The sequence below is a fragment of the Equus quagga genome, chromosome 11, assembly GCF_021613505.1.
Source record: "Equus quagga isolate Etosha38 chromosome 11, UCLA_HA_Equagga_1.0, whole genome shotgun sequence".
In the NCBI taxonomy this organism is placed as follows: Eukaryota; Metazoa; Chordata; class Mammalia; order Perissodactyla; family Equidae; genus Equus; species Equus quagga.
In genome coordinates this window covers 80,222,047-80,242,463 of record NC_060277.1, presented here as the reverse complement: position 1 = coordinate 80,242,463, position 20,417 = coordinate 80,222,047, and the positions used below count along the sequence as shown (strand labels likewise).

The window sequence follows — 20,417 nt, the reverse complement described above, 5'->3', positions numbered from 1 at the left end:
GAAGATATAAATAAATGGAAACACATCCCATGTTCATGGATTGGAAGACTCAATATTATTAAAATGTCAATACTACCAACCCAAAGTGATCTACAGATTCAATGCAATCCCTATCAAAATCCCAATGAAAGTTTTTGCAGAAATAGAAAAACCCATCCTAAAATTCATATGGAATCTCAAGGGACCCTGAATAGCCAAAACAATATTGAAAAAAGAAGAACAAAACTGGAGGACTCATGCTACCTGATTTCAAAACTTCTACAAAGCTACAGTGATCAAAGCAGTGTTGTATTGGCATAAAGATAGACAAAAAGACCAATGAAGCAGAGAGCCCAAAAACAAACCCTTGCATATATGGTCAAATGATGTTTGACAAAGGTGCTAATACCATTTAATGGGGAAAGGACAGCCTTTTCAACAAATGGTGCTGGGAAAACTGGATCTCCACATGCAAACAAATGAAGTTGGACCCTTACCTAACACCATATACAAAAATCAACTCAATATGGATCAAGAACCTAAATGTAAGACCTAAAACAAGAAAACTCTTAGAAGAAAATATGGAACAAAAGCTTCACGACATCAAATTTGGCAAAGATTTGGCAAAGATTTCTTGGATATGACACCAAGAGGAGAGGTAACAAAAGAAAAAACAGACAAACTGGACTTCTTGAAAATTAAAAAATTCTGCACATCAAAAGATACTCTACAGAGTAAAAATGCAACCCAAAGACGGAAAAAATATTCGCAAATCACATCTGATAAGGGATTAATATCTAGAATATAGAGAGAACTCCTAAAACTCAACAATTAAAAAAAAAACAATTCAGAAATGGGCAAAGGACTTGAACAGACATTTCTCCAAAAAAGATACATGAATGGCTAATAAGCAAAGTATCAATCAGCTCAACATCACTAATCATTAGGGAAACGTAAATCAAAAATACAATGAGATACTACCCCATAGCCATTAAGATGGCTACCATCAAAAAAAGAGAAAATAAGCGTTGGTGAGGATGTGGAGAAATTAGAACCCTTGGACACTGTTGGTGGGAATGTAAACTGGTACAGCCTCTGTGGTAAACAGTATGGTGGTTCCTCAAGAAAAACAAAATAGAATTACCAAATGATACAGCAATTCCACTTCTGGATATATACCCAAGAACTGAATACAAGATCTCAAAGAGATATTTCTAAACTCATGGTCAAAGCACAAGTATTCACAATAGCTAAAACATGGGGAAAAACCAAGTGTGCACTGATAGAAGAATGGATAAGCAAAATGTGGTATAAAAGTACAATGGAATATTATTCAGCTTTAAAAAGGAAGGAAATTCTGCAATATGCTACAACATAGGTGAACGTTGAAGACATTATGCTAAGTGAAATAAGTCAGTCACAGAAAAGATAATTAGAGTATGATTCTACTTATATGAGATACTTAGAGTAGTCAAAATCACAGAAAGTAGAATGGTGGTTGCCAGGGGTTGCAGGAGAGGAAAATGCGAGTTATATAGAGGTTCAGTTTCACAAGATGAAAAAAGTTCGGGAGACAAACGTTAGTGATGGCTGTACAACATTATGAATGTATTTAGCAGTGAACTGTACATTTTTAAATAGTTAAGATGATAAATTTTATAATCTATGTGTTTTACCACAAGAAAACTCTTTCAAAAAAAATCACCCCACAGATTACATAATAATTAAAGGGGCCAGCCCAGTGGCGCAGTGGTTAAGTTCACACGTTCCGATTCAGCGGCCCGGGGTTTGCTGGTTTGGATCGCGGGTGCGGACATGGCACCGATTGGCAAGCCATGCTGTGGTAGGCATCCCACATATAAAGTAGAGGAAGATGGGCACAGATGTTAGCTCAGGGCCAGTCTTCCTCAGCAAAAAGAGGAGGATTGGCAGCAGATGTTAGCTCAGGGCTAATCTTCCTCAAAAAAAAAAATTACAAAGGGGAATAGGTATTTTTATAATGGAGAAATATGGTATACACCATCTTAATTAAGTGTTCATACTAAACATCACCAATATTAAGACAAATTGACATCAGTTGCCTCCTGATGTGATGCCGTTAGAAGTATACGATACTATGTATGTAGTATTTTTGACAAAAATAGTTAACTTCAATCTAATAATGATGAGACAGTCAGACACATCCAGATTGTAGGAGCTTTTACAAGACAACGGACCTATCAACGAAAGATAAATGTCATGAAAGACAAAAAAGGGTAGGGTAACTGTTCTACATTAAGATGACTGAATACACTTGAGAACTAAATATAATAAATGATTCTTAACTGGATCATGAATTAAAATACATGCAGTTATAAAAGGTATTATTGGGACACACGGGAAAACTCAAAATAGACTATATATTAGATATGGTATGAGTGTTAAATTTTGGGCATCCATAATGGTAAGTGGTTAAATAGGAGAATGTCCTAGTTCTTAGGAGAAACATGCAGAAATATTTAGAGATCAAGTGTCATGAGGTCTACAACTTACTTTGAATTATTCAGAAATATATATATGTAGACACATATACATGTATGAGAGAGATAAAGCAAATGTGGCAAAATGTTAAAAACTGGGGAATCTAGATCAAGGGAACATAGTACTTATTTCACTACTCTTTTAGGCTTAAAATTTTTCAAAATAAAAAGTTGGAAAAAATGTTTACCTCCCATGAACTCTTTCTCAAGATGCCACTGGAGGATATCCTCCACCAAAATGGGAGAATAAACCAATAAGAGGGAAAATATGGGAAATAATTTCTCCACAGCAGAAGAGAAATAAAGAGAACCCCCAGGATGATGGTGAAGAGTAAGCTCAGCATGACAGCAATGTACCTGATGTAGAGGGCAAGCAATTTAGGTTGGAGCCAGTCAGAAAAGTCTGAGAGAGATTTTACAGAAGATAAAAATTAATAGAATAGCTGATCATCTCAATGTTCAGGGAGATTTAGAAAACGGGTGAAGAGTGAGGCTGAATGAATAACAAATACATAGAAAATTAAACAAACAAAAATCAAGACCATTATTAACTCTAAGGAAAGAGCTGTGTGGGAAAGAAATCATGGGATATTATGTAACTAAACTCTGTGCACAGAGGATTTACACATTTATAATAATGTAAAGACTGAATATTGAAATAACCAAAGTTACAAGATAACTCGACTGATAGTTGGTTGCGGGGATGGTAAGGGCAAAGGTGAAGAGAGGGTAAGGAGAGGAAACAGACCAAAAACCGCATCTTCCACAACAGGACATCAATAGATAATGCCTAAAAATGAAAAATCAAGACGTAGGAAGGCAAGTATGTTATTTACAGACAAAAGGATATAATAACAAACGTATCAGCTAAAGCAAATGAAACTGGGAAGGGGCTAAGGACTACTGTTTTATCATAACAAACTTTGTGGAACAATACAATTTTTTAAACTATGTGCATGTATAACTTTGATGAAAATAGAAATGTAAAAAGTTTATTCCATAACGTTAAGTGAAGAAACCAAAGGTGAAAAATGATGTGTAAAGTATACATAATTTGTGTCTAAAAATTGGAAAAGTGGGGAGAGGGGCCCATGGCCGAGTGGTTAAGTTCGGCCGCTCCACTTCCGTGGCCCAGGGTTTCGCTGGTTCGGATCCTGGGCGTGTACATGGCACCACTCATCAAGCCATTCTGAGGTGGTGTCCCACATGCCACAACTAGAAGGACCCACAACTAAAAATATACAACTATGTACCGGGGGGCTTTGGGGAGAAAAAGGAAAAATAAAATCTTAAAAAAAAAAAAGTGGGGAGAATACATGAGCATTTGTTTGAATATGAATAAAATCTCTGGTAATTATTAAGAGATCCATAACTTTAAATTTAAATTAATATATCTGATAATTACTATTAAGAAATTATAATAAATTAGTAACATTGCTTGCCTCTGGTGAGGGGAAGTGGGTGGCTGTAAGACAAAGTTAGGACAGAGAACGTCACTGTATACACTTCTATACGTTTAAAATTTTGAACTATGTGATTGTATTACGTATGTATTAGCAACTGAAGATTTCAAATGTTTGATAAAAAGCTTTAGCCAATTAACTCCATGCCACTCTGATCTCTTATCTCATATCTGCCTGAGAATTTAAGTAGATAACTGGCACGTCATTTACTTATTAATATGTGTGACTGCATTATTGACCCTGTTATCTCCTCAATGAAGCTGGGAAAAGTTATTATCTCTTCCAATTGTTTTAGATCTACCACCCCCAGCACTTTACAATGCTGTGTAAACATTAGGCTTTTTGCAGGCTGAGTGTTTCATAGGAATTCAAATGAACATTTGAGTTACAAAAATTAGGAGTGTTTATTTCAAATATTATTCCCTAGAAACATTTAGAGGCCTCCAGGTAAAAAGCCATTTTGTGAATTCAAAAAGCTCTGGGATTATGAATTAATTCCTCCTCGTAATCTTACTTCATAGAACAGCATTTAGAAAAAGCTGGAGCCATCATTCAGGTGTGTCAGCTGCCTTTCAGAGGCTCTATAAGAACAATTTCTGCCTTGAAGAAATATTGCTTAAGTTTTCTTTTTTGCCCCCAAGTCCTCAGGATATGTTAAGGCATTGTACTTTACATTACCTGGCAGAGATGTGGAGCTGGAGAAATTTACAAGTTAAAGCAGTAATTCCTAATCCCCTTGGAGTTACAACATTTTACAGTGGTTTTAGGGAGACCGTTTCAAGTTGAAAATAACAAAGAACTCCTCAAAATTAGTTGCCCCATGATGCATTAGGTCAGATGATGAACTGCCTATAGCTGGAAGTTTTCAACAGGAGTATCAGACAAAATATTCTCATATTGAGTGGAAAATTGGACTAGAAAATTCCTCAAATACATTCCAATACTAAAAGTTTCTTGGATTTCATAAATAGAATCAAAGGGAAAGTAAACAGTTTGCCTGCTCAGAGTCAGGAATACCATTAAACGCTGAAGCACAAAATACAAACCATACAGCTGTCTATCCTCTCCGTGCTAATCAACTGATTATTCCTATTAGACTTAAAAACTAATCAAGCTCCCATCAACCTACAATCCCCTCAATTTGGCATGAGTGTAAATGCATACATACACCTGTGTGCCACCTTATATGACTAAGGACAGATCTGAAAGCTGTCTACAAAAACAGAGGGTAATTTTTAGGAACTTCATTACTCAGTGTACTCTATTTCTATCATAGAAGGCAGCCAAATATTCATAAGTGAAACTTTACACTTCTTGAAAAAGATTATCTAAAATTGAGTCTGCTTTTCAAACTTAACTCTATGAATTCATTCAGAATTTTCAAACTTCGCGTTATTCTTTCAAAAATGATTTATACAAGCTTACTCTGTCTGGGACGACTAGTTTATAACTAGCACTACCACGCAACTTCAATTCCTGCTGTCATGTGATGGTTAACATTACTGTGGTTTCTTATATAAAGGAGAGTGAGTATAGCATGCTAAAAGAATGGAATGAGCCTAAGTCCCAAATAACATCACTGGAAGGCCAAATCACTTGGGGTCACCAATCTTTGGGTAAGGCACTTAAGGTCTCTCCTGTTGTTGAAGCCACTTTTCACTTGCTTCCTTAAACATCCTGAGACAAGTTGGCTTTCGTTTTTTCTTTGCTGGGAAAGATTCACCCTGAGTTAACATCTGTTGCCAATCCTCCTCTCTCTCTCTCTTTTTCTTCTCGCCAAAACCCCAGGACATAATTGTAGATTCTAGTTGCCCAAGTCCTAGTTCTTCTACATGAACCACCACCACAGCATGGCTACCGATAGAAGAGCAGTGTGGTTCCCCACATGGGAACCAAACCCAGGCCACAGAAGTGGAACACGCCAAACTTTAATCACTAGGCCATCAGGGCTGGCTCTACATGGCTTTATAGTAGCTTCAATAAATAACAAATTGGTAAGAGAACTGTATCATTACAGCATACGTACTAAAATTGGTTGAACTCATAAGAACCTATGCCCTATCAGTCAGATTCATATTCTCTGCATAAGTGCAATATCTTTATGACACTATTTGTTGTAGTTTCCTATCTATTTAATATCATCTTCACACAGTCCATTAGATTCAAATAAACTAGCGAATACTCACTGAATTGTAAAATTAATGAAACAAAAAACTAGCTAAGCAATAATCTGTTAAAGTGGAAGATCAATAAAAACTTTCTTTAAAAATGTTAGTCAGGGTCTGGCCCCAGGGCCGAGTGGTTAAGTTGATACGCTCTGCTTCAGCGGCCCAGGGTTTCACCAGTTCAGATCCTGGGCATGGACATGGCACCGCTCATCAGGCCATGCTGGGCAGCATCCCACATGCCACAACTGCAAGGACCCACAACTAAAAATATGCAACTATGTACTGGGAGCCTTTGGGGAGAAAAAGGAAAAGTAAAATCTTTAAAAATGTTAGTCACCTCCATTCTTCACAGAAATAGAACAAAGAATCTTAAAATTCATACGGGGCAACAAAAGACCCTGAATAGCCAAAGCAATCCTGAGAAACAAGAACAAACCTGGTGCATGGCAATCCCTGACTTCAAATCATATCACAGGGGCCGGCCCGGTGGCACAGCGGTTAAGTGCGCACGTTCCGCTTCGGGGCCCTGGGTTCGCTGGTTTGGATCCCGGGTGCGGACATGGCACCGATTGGCAAGCCATGCTGTGGTAGGCATCCCACATATAAAGTAGAGGAAGATGGGCACAGATGTTAGCTCAGGGCCAGTCTTCCTCAGCAAAAAGAGGAGGATTGGCAGCAGATGTTAGCTCAGGGCTAATCTTCCTCAAAAAAAAAAACATATCATAAAGCTATAGAAATCAAAACAGCATGGTACTGGTACAAAAACAGGCACGCAGATCAATGGAACAGAACTGAAAGCCCAGAAATAAAACCACACATCTATGGACAGCTAATCTTCAACAAAGGAGCCAAGAACATACAATGGAGAAAGGAAAACCTCTTCAATAAATGGTTCTGGGAAAACTGGACAGTCACATGCAAAAGAATCAAAGTAGATCATTATCTTTCTCCATACACAAAAATAGACTCAAAATGGATCAAAGACTTAAAGGTAAGACTTGAAACCATAAAACTCCTGTAAGAAAATACAGGCATAGGCCGGCCCCGTGGCCGAGTGTTTAAGTTCGCATGCTGCTCTTCGGTGGCCCAGGGTTTCACCAGTTTGGATCCTGGGCGCAGACATGGCACTGCTCATCAAGCCATGCTGAGGCAGCATCCCACATGCCACAACTAGAAGGACCCACAACTAAAAATACACAACTATGTACCAGGGGGCTTTGGGGAGAAAAAGGAAAAATAAAATCTTTAAAAAAAAAAAAAAGAAAATATAGACAGTACACTCCAACATCAGCCTTAAAAGGATCTTTACAGATACGATGTCCACTCAGACAAGGTAAACAAAAGAAAAAATAAACACGCAGGACTTCATCAGACTAAAGAGCTTCTGGAAGGCAAAGGAAACCAAGATCAAAATGAAAAAACAACCTACCAGCTGGGAGAAAATATTTGCAAATCATATCCAATAAAGGGTTAATCTCCATAATATATAAAGATCTCACACAACTGAACTACAAAAAAATAAACTCAATCAAAAAGTGGGCAGAGGATATGAACAGACATTTTTCCAGAGAAGATATACAGATGGCCAATAGGTACATGAAAAGATGCTCAATATCACTAATCATCAGGGAGATGCAAATCAAAACTACACTTAGGGGGGGCTGGCCCGGTGGCATAGCTGTTAACTTCGCACGTTCCGCTTACTCGCGGCCCAGGGTTCGCTGGTTCAGATCCTGGGTGAGGACATGGCACCACTTGGCATGCCATGCTGTGGCAGGCGTCCCACATATAAAATAGAGGAAGATGGGCATGGATCTTAGCTCAGGGCCAGTCTTCCTCAGTGAAAAGAGGAAGTTAGCTCAGGGCTAATCTTCCTCACACACACACACACACAAAAACTACACATAGGGGGCCGGCCCCGTGGCCAAGTGGTTAAGTTCATGGACTCTGCTTCAGAGGCCCATGGTTTCGCCAGTTCAGATCCTGGGTGCGGACATGGCACTGCTCATCAGACCATGCTGAGGCAGCGTCCCACATGCCAGAACTAGAGGGACCCACAACTAAAATATACAACTATGTACTGGGGGGATTTGGGCAGAATAAGCAGAAAAAAAAAAAAGATTGGCAACAGTTGTTAGCTCAGGTGCCAATCTTTAAAAAAAAAAAAAAAGACTGCACTTAGATATCATTTTACACTTGTTAGAATGGCTATAATCACCAAGGCAAAAAATAATAAATGTTGGAGAGGTTGCGGAGAAAAGGGAACCCTCATCCACTGCTGGTGGGAATGCAAACTTATGCAGCCACTTTGCAAAACAGTATGGAGATTTCTCAAAAAATTAAAAACAGATGACCATATGACCCAGCTACCCACTACTGGGTATTTATCCAAAGAACCTGAAATCAACAATACAAAGAGACTTATGCACCGCTATGTTCACTGCAGCATTATTCACAATAGCCAAGGCACGGAAGCAACCCAAGTGCCCAATGACCGATGACTGGATAAAGAAGATGTGATGTACATATATATGTACAATGGAATACTACTCACCCATAAAAAAAAAGACATAATCATCCCATTCGAAACCACATGGATAGACCTTGAGGGCATCATGTTAAGCGAAATAAGCCAGACAGAGAAAGACAAATACCAAATAATTTCACTCATATGTGGAATATAAACAAACTTACGGACAAAGAGAACAATTTATTGGTTACAGGAGGGGAGGGGCGGGCGGGTGCGGGCACAAGCGGTGCAGGGGCAGATTTATATGGTGTTTGACAAATATTAATGTACTGAAATTTCACAATGTTAAAAACTATTTAGACCACAATAAAAAATTTTTTTTAAAAATAAAACAAAAAAATGTTAGTCACCTCAATACTTATAGAAGTTTTTTTAGCCAACAAGTCTTTAGTGTTCATTCACTTCTATAATCTTATTGTTTTAAGGGTCTGGAAAGATGCTTGATTCATAGCTCCTACTATTATTAATCTTTTAAGAACATGTTATATAATAATATAATGACCTTTTTATCTGAATTGTAAAAAGCGTCCTCCAATTAGAAATACTAAATTCCAATGTATTACTCCAAGAAATTTATTTTAATGTATCTTTCTCCAACCAATATTAGCTATTATTAGGCTATTAGCTATCAAAAAAATTTTTTTAAAGAAAGAAAACACTAGCCCCAGATCTGTTAAACCAGTTTGTGTCACAGGAAAAAAATCTTCCTAGTCAATGACTGAAAAGGAAATATGTAGGATGTTATGTAGTGCTCTACATCTGAACCTGTTCACAGAACTTTAGAGAGGTCAACATCAGGTGAGAGAGTCCTGAGGTCGGCTTTCACAATGCCAGTTCTTTGACATAGCCTAGTCATCATCTGAATTATACATTTTTAAGCCAAATGCCACCGATGCTCAACCTTTCCTCCCATTTTACACACAATTAAATCTTATGCTTGACGTTATTTCTATTCTGCAATGGTAATTCAAAACAAAACTTCTGCAACACAAACAGAGGTGGCTTCATAAATTAAAACTTTGTCTTTGACATCTTTCATACGCCCACTTTACAACGTTTCTTAATTATTCTTGGATTCACAACAATCCTCCTGTTATTAGAAATGAGGAAACTGAGGTGAGAAAGTGGAAAGACTTGCTACTCTGTAGCAAACAGGCACCTATCTGGACACTGCAGCTGCTGTCCTGCTCTCTTAGACCACAATGCTTTCCTTAAAAGTGCCTGTCAAACTAGCAGCACAGAAATCCTTCTCATCACAGACATCCAAGACATCCCCACCAAGAAGCCCCAGGCAAATCAGAGAATTTCTACCCCCTAGCAAGAAGAAACCACGTGACCAAAGTAAGCAGCTTCTCAAGCTGTACTACTGCACTTGGGGAGGAAATATGAATGAAAAGAGAGATTCAAAGGGGACCGACTTCTGAGACTGAAGACCAGGTTATTAGGCTTACTCCTCATGTCGGGAAATTACTGAAACACCGCTCAAGTAGAAAATGGAATCAGTAACTCCTAGGGTCTTTTGATTTCAGTCTTAAACTTAAACCCCAAACAAAAATATCTGAAATTAAAGTATTTCCCCTACCTGAACAGTTATATTCTTACATTCTTCTAAAAAACCCACAAGGCCTACATGCAGGGCCTGATATTTAAAGCTGATTCCAAGTGTCCACTAGTGTCCACTTTCCCGTGTCCAAATGCAAAAATAATGTTGGCACTGACCCGGGCAAGACCTTCACGCACATTTTCCTCTGAAATCATTAGCCTCACATCACCTTCCGACGTCCTATCTCCAATAGCTTCCCTTGATCAGTATGGCGAACTTCCCTGAGAGTAGTAACAGGCACGAACACTTACTACGTCCCTCACAGAAAACAGAATCAAACCATGGGAGAGGGACTGGCAATGGACAATTCGCCTGGCTCTGCCTCCCATCACGATACAAAGACACAGCGAGAGCAAGAGAAGCCCAGGTCTCTGCACCCCACACTTCTCTCTCGCAAGAGAGAGAAAGAAGACTTCAATGCAACTGGACCCAACCCTCAACACCCCCGCCCACGTGGGTCTTCCTCTCCCGAGCGCAGGGTCGCACTGGAGAGAGGGGTCTGGAAGGAAGCGAACCACGCCGGGGCTGAGGCGGGAGGGGGGGGCTCCCACTCCCAGCAGACACTCTAGCCCCTTCCCAGAGGCCCGGGGCTGTACGCCTTCCAGTTCCGGAGCGCGAGCGCCCACTCCCGAGACCCCAAGCCCCTCCACGTCGCCCGAAAAGGGAACTCAAGGCCCCAGAGCGGCGGAGAGGGCAGGGCTGCCTGGCGCCGGGTCCTGACGGGATGGAGCCCCGGCCGCGTGCGAGCGGAAGATGGGAGGCGGCTCCCCGCCGCCGTCGCCCCTCCCCGGGCCACAGGCTCTCCAGCTTCCGAGTCATAGGCTCTAGGGGCACCCTCACCTCACCTCAGGACTGCAGCGTCCGCGGGCCGACGGTCCCGGAGCCCCTGCGCGGAGGTGGTGCTGGGCGGGAGGAGACGACCGCAGCTCCGCCGATGGCTGACAGGCGCGCAGCACCCGGCCGGCCCGGCACACGGGGAAGGGGCGGGGCTTCAGGGGCGCCCGCCCCGCCCCTGCCCCGCCCCTGCCTCCCACCTCAGCCCTCAAGTCCCATGAGGTGACTACATCCGGGGTTACTCGAGGCCGTTCACCTCCGACCCGGCTCCCGGCTGTGGCGCTGTCTGGCCAGCGGTGAGGCGAGGCGCGGGCCCCCAGGGCTAGGCGACAGCCAATGGGAGGGCGGCGCGGGGCGGGGCGACGTGAGGCGATGCCGATGGTCCGAGCGCCGTTCTGCCATTCGGGGCCGAGCGGCGAGAGGGCGGGCGGGTCCCAGGCGGTCGCGGCTCCCCCGGCCTGGCCCGGCCCGGCCCGGCCTTACCCACCCTCTTTGCCGGGGGCGGGCGCAGAGCCGGCCAGCTGGCTCCCCCTCCCGGCGGACAGGGGAGTGGGGGAAACGGCCCCACGTGCACCTCCCATCAGGGAGAGAGGCGCCGGGCCGCAGTGAGAGGCCGGGATAGCCGGCTTGTAGCGCGGGAAGGGAGCCCGGAACCAAGGAGGACTGAGTAGGGTAGGCGGTGTGCGGGCCGCGTAAGGACCTCACCGTGTTCCATCCTAACACCCTGGAGAGGAGCGTGTTGCATCCATGAATTGCCCAGGATCACACAGGCTGGTTTCCAAGTTAGTGCAGGCTAACTAGCCCCTGCTCTGAAACAACATAACCAGCCTCCCTTGGCTTGCTCCTCAGCCCTAAAGCAGCCCGCCCTAAAGGAGTCTGAGGTGCCGGATCCTGGAGCAGTGAGGGGAAGCCTCAGTACAGACGCTCAGTAAGAAGGACAGTGTGCCGAGGACAAGTCTTTTCTGCCTACCCTGAGCAGAGAAAATAGACGGCAGCAAATTCCTGACTTATGGGATCGGAGTGTGCTTCCCAACCTCCACTTGGTTACACCAAGCCTTTGAGAAGAAGCCAACCAATTTCTCTAGTTTTACAAATTATTTCATAACAAGACTTTCATCGTGGCTGTGTTGAAAATCAATAGTAACTAGAAAGAATCCCAACATATAAATACAACTATTGGGCAGGAGAGAAAGAAAATTGGAGAAAATTGCACATCAGAAGAATGGGGTGAGTTTAACCCCTTCCAAGAATTTAATGGAGCACCCACAGTACTTTTCTGATCCTCACACAAGCTTGTGCTGTGTAAGGATGACAATACGGATGACAATTTGGTAGGAAAAAGTTCTATGCCAGAGGGCAAAAAGTGAACAGGGTAGAAATACACACCTGAGGTCTGAAGTTCTTGGGTGGAAGTGGAGGCAGGAAGATAAGAAGATTGGTCAACAAGGAACAATATTCATCTACGAGCCCTCCTAATACCACCAGGTGGTGGCTTCTCTAAGAGTTTACCAGCCCACTTTAAAATAATAGGGACTGAAGATGTAGACTTTACAGAGCAGTGACCCATATTTCCCAATAACTTTGCCTGTCGGATGCATCTGTCAGTTGAATAAAGATAGGAAAATCAGAACTTAGACATAATTGAGCATGACTTCCTGGTTTAACAGGATATTTGACCTGACTGACTGAAAAAAAAAGGCCTGGGAAGAAGAAAGCTTTGCTTCTCCCTAATAGTGCTCTCTAAAGCTGGCATGAAGGAAACTTTGGAAAGAACTAAATATCTTGAGGTTGTCTCTTATTTTTCGTCTATCTTTTCTAGTTCTTATTAACTACTAAGAACTCTAATAAGAACTCTGGCCCCAAGATTCTTTCTTAGTGGTGTTGCTCTTTATCAGCCTTAGGAGCACTGCAAAACCAGGAGCTTACCCTCAAAAAGTGTCGATATGTGAAACTTCAGTAAGCCCTTACAGGTCCTGCTTTTTTTTTTTTTTTTCTGGTGAGGAAGATTGGCCCTGAGCTAACATCTGTACCGGTCTTCCTCTATTTTGTATGTGGGACACCACCACAGCTTGGCTTGATGAGCAGTGTGTAGGTCCACACCCAGGATCCGAATCTGCAAACCCGAGGCTTTCAAAGCAGAGTGCACAAACTTAACCACTATGCCAACAGGCTGGCCCCACATGTCCTGCTTTTGACCTGACTGAATATTTGAAGGAATGAAGCTTTCTAAAGAACTAGCCAAGGAAAGGCCTAATGAAAGAGGTACAGTGAAAGAAAATGAAGGATGAGTTAGGATACACCAAAACCACTTACATAGCATCTAATAATCTAATTATTATTATCAAATGTTAAGATAACTGGGCAGAGAATGGGCAGAAAGCTGTGTCTTTAAGACAATACACCTGGAATTTCAACAACTCCTAAGTGTGGTGGTGTTTGGTGCATGCCGCAACCTGCCCATCTCTACTATAGGCTTTTTAGAGCTGTTCCTTGAGTTCTTGCCACGCAAACCATTATGTCTGTAAGAAGCAGTGGAGGAGAGCCAAAGGGTGGAGAGAACTTACTATATAAGACTAACAAGTGGAAGAGAAGGAGTGAGTGGCACATTCCTAAAAGCTGAAATTAGATGGCTGTAATGGGCTGAATTGTGTTCCAAAATTCATATGTTGAAGTCCTAACCCCCAGTACCTGAGAATGTGAGTACATTTGGAGATAGGATCTTTAAACAGGAAATTAAGTTAAAATTAGATCATCACAGTAGGCCCTAAATCCAAATGACTGGTGTTCTTATAAGGAGATTGGGACACAGACACACACAGAGGGAAGACCATCTGTGAATTACAACTGATGAAGCACTTTAGCAAAATTGTGGCTCTTATGCTAGAGAAGATGGCCAACTACAAGCCAAAGAGATAAGCCTCAGAAGAAACCTACATTGGTGACAACTTGATCTTGGATTTACAGCCTCCAAAACTATGAAGAAATAAATTTCTGTTGTTTAAGCCACCCAGTCTATGGTACTTTATTATGGCAGCCCTAGAAAATTAATACAAGGTCCCAAATATCAAATGGTTGTCTAAAGGTATCAGGGAGGGGCCAGCCCTGTGGCCAAGTGGTTAAGTTCCTGCGCTCTGCTTTGGCAGCCTAGGGTTTCACTGGTTTGGGTCCTGGGCACAGACATGGCACCGCTCATCAAGCCATGCTGAGTTGGTGTCCCACATAGCACAACTAGAAGGACCTACAACTAGGATATACTACTATGTACTGGGGGGCTTTGAGGAGAAGAAGAAGAAAAGAAAAGAAAAGAAACAAGATTGGCAACAGTTGTTAGCTCAGGTGCCAATCTTTAAAAAAAAAATAGGTATCAGGGATTTATCCTGAGCATTCCAGCTACCTTCCAACCTTAAAGATGGTCTCTCACCCCAATGTGGGGAAAGTAAGAGAAGTCTGAGGGGTCCTTGTCTTTCAGATGATTATAATCTATTGGGAAGACAAAACTAAACAGCAAAACAGAGTGTCTACATCTTGCTCCTTAGATAACAGCCACATGAATTTTATAAGAGCCATAGATGGGAGAAGATGAATTCTTAAAAATGAATAAGCCCAGGAATACATAAATAGTATCTGTGTCAACATCCAGGCCATTTTGGCCCTTTATTGTCAATTTTACTTTAGTTTATGGCAGTGTTTCTCAAAGTATGTTCCACTGACCATCTGAAACATAATCACTAGGTGCTTGTTAAAAATGCAGATTCCCAGCCCCACTGCAGACTTTTTTTTAGGCAGTAATTATTCACTCTCAAGTTTGAGAACAACAGTTTAGTATTTATCCTTATTTTTCCCCTCTGCTGCCAGTGCCTCTGTTAAACAGCAACGCCTCCTACACCTGCATTTCCAGGACAGGAAAGTCTTTATCAGGTAAGGCTAGAGTTGAACCAAGGGAGGAAAGAAAGTGCCGTAATAGAAAATGGAACCATGAAAAGCTCCCTGTCCTGGCGGCTGTCTGGCCATGGTTCCAGATTCCTTAAGCAGGAAGGTCAGTGATCCAACTTTAGGATAGAGGATAGAAGAAATACTGGGATGTTATTTCCCACTGGTCCCCAATATATAACATAGACTCTAATTTGGCTTCTAGCTCTTGCCATGCTTATTCTTACATCTGCTTATGCTGGTAAACTGCTCCTTCCTCCCTCCTAATTTTCTGAATCTTTCTAGTCCTTGGAAGTCCCATTTTCTCTAGGAAGATCTCTCCTCCAGCTTCTACTGATCTATCTCTTCTTCGAATTCTTGCAGCAATCTGGTCCCCACCACACAGTTCAGCATTTATCAGGCTATAATTTTTTGTGTGTATGTTGGTTTTAGCTCTCCAGCTAAATTTTAATAATCTTACATGCAGAGAGCATTTCTTATAGTCTGGTACTCCCCTCTATGGCTCTTAGAGTAGGGCTAGGTACAGATATTAGTAAGTGCTTCATTGACCAAAGTAAAGATTATCTCCGTACCTGAGAGGCCACTCTACTCCTGATGTCTGCTTATCTGTCTTCACATCACCTCTGGGAGGCAAAGCCTCTAGTAGGATACTTAGCTGCTTTATAGATGGACAGACTTCCTCAAGAAAGTCAGTGCCTTGACCAGAATTGTGGCTCCAGTCATGAAGAAGAGAAAAAGAAGACATAATGGCCTTATCTGAACAACATGTTCCTTTGCTCTGGTCAACTTCTCAGGTTTGTCTAGAGTTAAGAGCCTGAAGGAGTTTCACATCATAAGGTCAGAAGATGCCCTCAGAAAGGCCACTTTATAAGTCTGGTCCTGATGATGAAAGGTATGATTGCACCATGAGGGGCAGTGTTCATAGTGGAGACTCACTTACCACGATGTTTTCACATGGACATCCAGCTCTTCACATGGGTACTTGGGTTTTCACAAAGCATTTCAGCTCTCCCTCCCTCCTTATCCACTCCCAAACACTTCCAGTACCTATCTATGCTATCTATATTTGGCAGTCACCAAATCTTAGCTGCTTCTTCTGTGACAGCTCCACTATATTTTTTTTTAAAATCTCTTTCTAGGGGCCAGCCCTGTGGCGTAGTGGATAAGCCCAGTGCACTCCACTTCAGCAGCTCAGGTTCACGGGTTTGGATCCTGGGCGTGGACCTACACCACTGGTCAGCCACACTGTGGTAGCGACCCACAGACAAAACAGAGGAAGACTGGCACAGATTTAGCTCAGGGCTAATCTTCCTCAAGCAGAAAAAGAGGAAGATTGGCAACAGATGTTAGTTCAGAGCAAATCTTCCTCACTAAAAAAAAAAAAATATATATATATATATATATATATCTTTCTAAGTCCTACACACTTCACAACTAAATACCTGGAAAGAGTTTAAAGGCCTTTTTACCTAAAGGCAGGGAAATGGACAAGATGACTTGTTTAGGTCTTGCTCACTCCTGGGATTCTGACATTTTATATTGATCAGCTTTACAACCTTCTCATCTCTGACCTCAGTCTCCTGAAACCCATGAAAGCACTCCTGGTGAGTTTACTTCTAACCCCCTCCCCCCTTCTCTTCAGACTTCTCCACTGCCTCCATTACTCCTGTATCAGACTCAGATTTTTTCTGCTACATATTTAGGCCTCTACCTGTCTACCCCAAAAAATACCTTCACTTTCCACTGTTATTATTATATATGAAGCATAATAAATAATAAAATACAACATTAATAATTTTTATAGAGCTTTAACTTGAGCCATTGCTCAACTTCCTTTTATCCTTTTCATTCTTTCAGTTTAAAAGTTTTCCTGTATTGGGGCTGGCCCCGTGGCCGAGCGGTTAAGTTCGCGCACTCTGCTGCAGGTGGCCCAGTGTTTCGTTGGTTCGAATCGTGGGCATGGACTTGGGACTGCTCATCAAACCACGCTGAGGCAGCGCCCCACATGTCACAACTAGAAGGACCCACAACGAAGAATATACAACTATATACCGGGGGGCTTTGGGGAGAAAAAGGAAAAAAATAAAATCTTTGGAAAAAAAAAAAGTTTTCCTGTATCATAACTTGGATCAAAAGATTTCACAATATCCCTGTGTTTTTTTAATCTCTCCTCTGGTTAACATACCAGAGCAGCAGGTAGAAAGCTGTCTCCCCACAGTGGACACGCTGTGATGAGGGGCCCAATTTTCTTAATGAAAACAAAAGTTAGAAAGAAAGATAAAGGAAACCAAAAATGAATGAAAATAAAATGTGGTTTAAATCAGTGAACGAGATGGCCATAATCAATGGAATAGCCTAGTTTTGGGAGTGAATATAGGTGAGAAGAACTGATTTCTGGTATTGAAGTCTAAGCCAAAGATACCTCAAGAGCAGCAGGGACGTGCCTTCTCTGTGTTCTGTAATGAAAAGAGTTTGAGCTCTTTAATCAGACAGACTAGGCTTTAAATCCTAACTCTGTTACTAATTAGCACTGTGACCTTGAGCAAATGACCCCATTTCTGAGCCTCAGTTTCTTTGTCTAAAACAGAGAAATAATACCTACCTTGTAAGGTTGTGTTTTGGATTAAATGTTATAACCAAGATGTAAAGTTTCTAACACAAGGTTTGGAACATAGTAGGTACGCTGAAAATATTTCTTCCCCCTTTCTCTCTATGCCTCCATTTCCTCCTAGTGTTCAGTACAAGTACAAAATATCCTATGGATGTTCACTTGATTCAGGTATGATTATGTTATTAAATTTACCAGTCTACCCCACCCCGGGGCCAATATTCCCAGAACAATAGAGCATATGACCCAGGGATAATTTGAATCCTTTACCCTTACTTGGAGGGAGCAAGTAAACAGGAGGAGTGACTGTGGCCTGAGCTGCTGAGAACCAACCAAAGAGTTGGCACTGTGAAGATATGCCTGGCCCTGCTCAGTCCCCTAGTTGTGCCACACTGAAAAGGCTCTTTGGCCCCTTTGGCAACTTTCATATACTACAGATGGGAGTGTAAATGGAGACAACCTGTTACGACAGCAGCTGGGCATTACTTAGTAAAGTTGAACTTACACTGCATAACCTATAACCCAGCCTCCATTTCTGGATTTATACTCTGGAGAAACTCTCAAATGTGCCCCCAAGAACATTGTTCATTATGGCCCAAAACTGGAAACAACCCATTGTCTCTCAGTATTAGAATGGATAAATAAATTACGGTACACTCATACAATGGAATATTAAAAAGCAATGAGAACGAACCAACTATTGCTACAGAAAACAATATAGATGAATTTTACAGACACAATGTGGATTAAAAATGCCAGACACAAAACAGTGTGTTTCCTGTTATACAAAGTTCAAAAATAGGCAAAACTCATCGGTGGTGGTAAAAATCCGGATAATAGTTACTCCTGATGGTGGGCAGTGACTGGGAGAGGACATGAAGGGAGGTGTATCCACTTCGTGTTATACATAATAATAAATTTACTTTAAAATACACAGGGTATGACCCATCCATTTACCTGAGTTCAAAAGCAGGCAAAATTTTAAAAAATATTTTTCATGATACATATATAGATAGCTCACTATTTTTAAAAAGCATGGGAAAATAATGATTAAGAGGAAGGAAAGGAGTGTGATCAGAGGAACAGACATATAGAGTGCTTCTAAGACATTGGCAATGTTCAATTTCTTACTTTGGGTGATGGCTACATGGTATTCACATTATTATTATTATTGTTGCTCTTATTATTATTACTGAAAATATACTTATGGTCTACATACTCCTACATGTATGCTATATTCCACAATAAAAGAATTTAAAATAAATCCAAACGAATAAAAAGCATACACCCTTAAACAAAACAGTAGCAGAGTGTGGCACTGAAATAATAATTTTAGAGTTGGAAGAGGCCTTTGAAACCATCTTGTCCAACCATCTCATCAAAAAAACCAAAACAGAGGCCAGAGAAGTTAAGTGACTTACTCAAAGTAATTCAGTCAGTTACAGAGTCTAATCCAGAACCTAGGTAAGCCCCTCCGCTTCTTGTCAAGTGTTCCTCTCATAGACCCACCCTGATGCATCCGTCAGTCATAGTTTCCTATTATCCTCCAGAGTCACATCTCTCATCTGCACACATCATAAAACTCACCTATATTATAGCTTTTTTCCTCCTAAATTTGAAATTTTTGTTGTGGGGAAAGGAGATCAGGAGAGATATCCTCTCCTCCACAGATACTCCAAACACTTAGAAAACCAGTCAAAATATTTAGTAGTAGAGAAACAGTTCTGGGTCTATTTCTCTGCTACTAGATATCTTGACTCATTAATGCAACTCTCCCACTTCTCTGTACCCCACAGTATGGCTGCTCCAACAAGCAGGCTGACTTTTGGGCCTCTGAGACACAAAGAAAAAGGGAAGGGTCTGAGAGTCCATAAAAGAAAACTCTTCCACTTTCTCTCTCTCTGTTCAAGCACAAAGGCTCTCTCAGGAGGAGTGAGCTCTTCTGCCACCTTGTGACATAGAATGAGAATAGCAGGCCGTCAGATCCTTTCCTATCCCTACCCCAAGGGGACAGCACTATAACCTGGCATCTAGGAACTAACCTACAGAAAATTTCAAATACAGCAACAGGGGGGAAGTGTCTGATACCATAAGGGAGCTCTTAAGAAACTCATAAGCAAAAACCATGAAACCCACGAAAGGCAATGGAGCTCCTTTATTCTGCCCTACCCACCTGCCCTGCTAAGAGAATTGGGCAACTGCAGAAGAGAAAAAAGAACGAGACAGTGATGCTCTGGACCAGTAAACATCTGAGGCACTCATGTTCCCTCTACTCAGTTGACCTCACTTCTCTGCTACCTTCCATAGCAAAAGCTCTTGAAAAGATGATCTACACTTCTTCACCTCCAACTCCCTCTCGGCCCTCTCCTACTTTCACCACTCTGCTAGAACTGCTCTTACAAAACCGTCAAATCCGGTGGACATTCTGTCCTCATTACACACCCCTCTCAGCATTTAACCAACTGACCATTCCTTCCTTGAAATCTCTCCTTCTTGGCTTCAATGACATCCACTCTCATGGTTTTCTTAGCTCAGATGTCACCTCCTCAGAGAAGTCTTCTCTGAGCACCCTACTTAAAGTGGCCTCTGCCAGTAATCCTTCACCTCATCGCCCTGTTTGTTGCTTCATAACAACCATCACAATCTTTAATGATCTTGTATATGTATTTATAGATTGTTTATTATTAGCCTTCTGCACTAGTCTATTTTTCAACCTTGTGTATTGTCTGCTTCCCATTGTTTCATGTGAACATAAACTTGGTCTTGCTCCCTGCTTGAATAGT

The 20,417-nt window shown here is 41.7% G+C and overlaps 1 protein-coding gene across 2 annotated transcripts in view; it reads right to left on the bottom strand.

Annotated features, from left to right (window-relative positions):
• The window catches only part of ACACA (acetyl-CoA carboxylase alpha), a 271,848-nt gene that overhangs the window by 218,554 nt on the left and 32,877 nt on the right, over window positions 1-20,417 (bottom strand). Inside the window, exon 1 of one of the 2 annotated variants that reach the window (XM_046675867.1) lies at window positions 11,108-11,220. The exons of the other annotated variant lie outside the window; for it this stretch is intronic. The gene's annotated coding sequence lies outside the window, so the exon portion shown is untranslated. Of the gene's footprint in view, window positions 1-11,107; window positions 11,221-20,417 lie in introns of those variants that run through there. 2 annotated transcript variants of the gene reach the window in all.